This window comes from Triticum aestivum, chromosome 6D (assembly GCF_018294505.1).
Source record: "Triticum aestivum cultivar Chinese Spring chromosome 6D, IWGSC CS RefSeq v2.1, whole genome shotgun sequence".
NCBI classification, from domain to species: domain Eukaryota; kingdom Viridiplantae; phylum Streptophyta; class Magnoliopsida; order Poales; family Poaceae; genus Triticum; species Triticum aestivum.
The window spans coordinates 87,081,235-87,085,211 of NC_057811.1; positions in this window are offsets into that span (position 1 = coordinate 87,081,235).

Genomic DNA, 3,977 nt, shown 5'->3' on the forward strand with positions numbered 1-3,977 from the left:
CAAATTGAGCCACCGGCCAGACACCCTTTGCCCTGGTATACGGGGCAGAAGCAGTTCTCCCCACGGAACTCATATACGGGTCACCTCGAGTGCTCGCTTACGACGAGCTTGAGCAAGAGCAATTGCGGCAAGATGACGCAACGCTCCTTGAGGAAGATCGTCTTCGGGCGGCTGTGAGAGCAGCACGCTACCAGCAAGCCTTGCGCCGCTACCATAGCCGCAAGGTTCATGCCCGAAGCTTTGAGGAAGGTGACCTTGTTCTTCGGCGCGTTCAGTCGGCCAAGAATTCCAACAAGTTGACGCCGAAGTGGGAAGGCCCTTATCGGGTAATACGAGTCACCAGGCCCGGCGCAGTCCGCCTGGAGACCGAAGATGCTGTCCCAGTGAGCAACTCCTGGAACATCGAGCATCTACGCAAATTTTACCCATAAGGCGCGGCTTGCCGGGCCTCCCGGCAAGCCATCTTTTGTACAAGCTTTGCCGACAAGGCATGTAACCCTCTGTACAAAGCCAGGCGCAGACCCTGAGCATAAATAAACGAAGCGCTGTCGCCCTAAGTTATAGCATGCATGCTAGGTTGAGTCTCTCCCTCGGTTAGGGTTGATAGTGCTTAGCGGCGACTAACCCCTAGCCTAGAGGTCGAGTGTGCGTCTTTCTATCCTCTTTGGTTCGCAGGGTCCATAGACACTTCTGCTGAGCCGCTTGGGGGAAAGAGAATGGACCGGTGCTCCGGCCCCGGCAAGCCAAGACTGCCGGGGGCTGAAGACACGAGGATCCAACCACGGCAAGCCAAGGTTGCCGGGGGCTGCGGATTCAGATAAGTCTTTCGTCCCCTGTTATGCTTTCTCATATGGAACTGGGACAAATGAGACCTCGTTTCACTCCAAAACCACCGTGCTCCCCCTTCTTCTTGTATCTAAGCCACTGGGATAGAACCGGGTCGCAGTCGCGGTTGCTAGGAAACACGAGGGGCCTAACTCTACTTCGCCCTACCTCCGCCAAGAGCGCGAGAATGGTCGACCGAAGTGGGGGGACGGCAAGGCCTGTTGCCGGGCGACAATGTTTATCTTAGAAATAACACGGACTCGTTCCTTGGCATGGGCCTCGCTCACGCACAATGAACCCGGCAAGAACCCTTTTTCATTAAAAATGTCCCATGCAGGTACAGTTTGTACGGAATAAAAACATTAACAAGGGGATTACAAGTTTTAAATCTAACAAGTGCCCGCAGGCTTACAAACTAAAAAGAGATAATGTGCCCGTAATCCCTTTCTTGTCCCTCTCCTCAGAGGTGGAACAAGACAGCAGGAGGGCAAAAGGGGCGCCTAGGCGAGGTCCGAGGAGCAGAAGGCACCAAGAGAACATCTTGGTGCCGGGAAAGGAGCTGGAAGACGAGGCAGCGGGCCGGCAATACGCGATGAAGGCGTCGGTGCCCGCGTACTCCGACTTGACGGCCGCCACCCGCCTTCTTCGCCTTCTTCGGCCCTCCCACGCTAGCCGCCCAAAGAGACGAAGGGGAGCGCCCCGATGGAGAGCTTGGCGAGGAAGGCCCTCGGCAGGGCGCGAGGCCGAGGGAGGGGCAGCGCGGTCAGTCGAAGTCAGGGTCGACATCCTGCCGCTCGACTCCCTCGTCGTCACTGTCGCTGTCCTCCTCGTCACTCCCGCTCGAGGAGGAATCTTCATTGTCGGAGGAGCTCTCCATGCAGCACTTTAGGCGAGTTCCAAGATCTCCGAAGACCTTGACGGAGAGCAGGCCGCCCTCCATTAACTTGAAGTAGAGGACGAGCCCCGCCGTCAGGCTATGGATGCGAGCAAATGTCTTCCACCCGCGACGGAGGTACATAACATGAGGAGCGGGGAAGTCGACGTCGACCTGCGTGCCGCCGTTCCCGCAGCCCCTCATGTGCAATCTGAGGGTCTGGGGTGGGTCGAGCTCCATTTCCCGAGCAAAGGGGGTAGGGAGACGGAGACGACGACGCGGTGGCCGGCGCAGCCTGATGAAGAACTCCCGAGGTTGGTCCCCGACATGGCCCTCCATCACGGGTGGCATCGCCGGCGGAGGCACGGGCATCGCGCCGCCTCGTCCCCCTCTCCCCTGACCGCCGCGGCGACCTCGACCTCGCCCCCTCCCCCTTCCTCTCGTAGCCAGCTCCGCCGCCGCGAGCTCGTGGGAAGGAGGAACACGCTGCCGAGCAGCGACCCTCGCCCCCACCGTTGAAGGGCCTGCGCGGCTGCGCCCCCTCTCGCCATGATGGTTGGAAGGGAGGAGCGGAAGTGGAAGAAGATGGATGCTGGGAGAATGTGGGGGTGCCATTCCTCCTCCCCCCTCTTATAAAGGGGCGGGGTCGAGGCTCGGCCGCCCTGCTCAGCCAATCCGGTCATCGGGGGCGCAGGGAATCAGGACCGACCCGCTGCCCCAATCGGTGACGGCCCGGTTTCCTACCTCCACCGCCTGCCACCTGCATGAAAGGCACGTGGCGAGCGAGCAGAGTCGAAGGGACGGGTGAGGCGACCGTTCCCCATCCCGTGATCATGGGGCGTGGGCGCCTTAAAGACCGAGACCCGAGTACACTCAGTAAATGAGCCGCGCCTCCACGCCTCCCTCTTTTTATGGGGAAGGCGCGAGCCGCCTCTTTACTGCGATGTGACGCATGCGTGCGGGAACCACCCCACGCATGACCCCCACGTCACGCACGACCCTCCACGTCACGCGTTCAACGCGGGTCATGGGGAAGCGCAACGGACGAAAAAGTTACTGCGGTAAAATCTGCCCCACCTGCCCGCGCACCATTCTGGGCCTGGCCCAACAACGCGTTCGCTTATGTGTGGCCCAGGCCCGGGGGCTCCTGTTGGTGTACAAAAGTAGGGGCTCTCCTTTTGACCCCTTTACTTGTGCACGGGCAGTCAGAGCCACGCGTCGCGGCCACACCTAGCAGGGCAGAAGAGGGAAGCCGGAGAGAAGCCGAAGCGCAAGACAACCAAGGCCATGCCAAGACCAGAAACACAGGAGAGCAAAAGGGCGAGATGGACTCCCCCGGCAAGACCCTTGCCGGGGCGGCCCAGGCAAGAGCCTTGCCGGGGCAACTTGCCCGATGCCAGTAGAGCAGGCCACCCTTGAGCCCGTGGGTTCCAACGCCAGCCAACCAACAACATTGGAACCAGGGCTCGGGAGGCGCCTCTGTGGTGGCATGCAGATCTTTGTCAAGATCATAAACATGTGAGATCAGATGAGGACCAGAAGACGGCGTCCCTCGGCGGGATCCCAGCCGAGGGAATCCATAAGACCCCCGACAAGCACCTTGCCGGGAACGACTGCAACGCCACGGCAAGACCCTTGCCGAGCCCCCGGCAAGACCCTTGCCGAGGGCATCAGCGGGGCCATTGCCAGGCCAGCACCAGCCAAGACTCCACCGACCGTCCCCAAGCAGCTGCTAGCTGAACCAGCCGGGCAGGCACCTGCGTGGCGACGGGCGGCCTCTACACCAACTCAGCATGCACCTGCGTGGTGGCATGCAGATATTCGTGAAGGCCCTGCCATCGTGCCACCTCAGCTGCCTGCCTGCCTACATGGCGTCGCACGCATCGCTGGCCTGGGCGCGTGTCAAAGCGAAGCGCGGCGGCGACGGACGGGACGGGCCTCGTTCTCGTCCCCAATAAAGCTAAGGGACACCTAAGCGATGCACTAAATGCGTTTTGTCCTGTAATACGGGCAATAAGCTCGCGCGCTGTACACCTTTCCACCTCCTGTGTGCCACTGTGGCGACCCCTTTTGCCTATAAAAGGAGGCCTGAGGCGACCAGGGGAGGGATTCGGCTCTTTTGGGCAAGTTACACCCCATAGCTAGCTCAAGAACACTCAATACATCCACCAAAGCAGGACGAGGGTATTACGCATCCTCGCGGCCCGAACCTGGGTAAACGATCCGTGTGCTTCCTGTTAGACCTGCTCTTCTCACAGCCCCGCGCCCGTCAACCGTA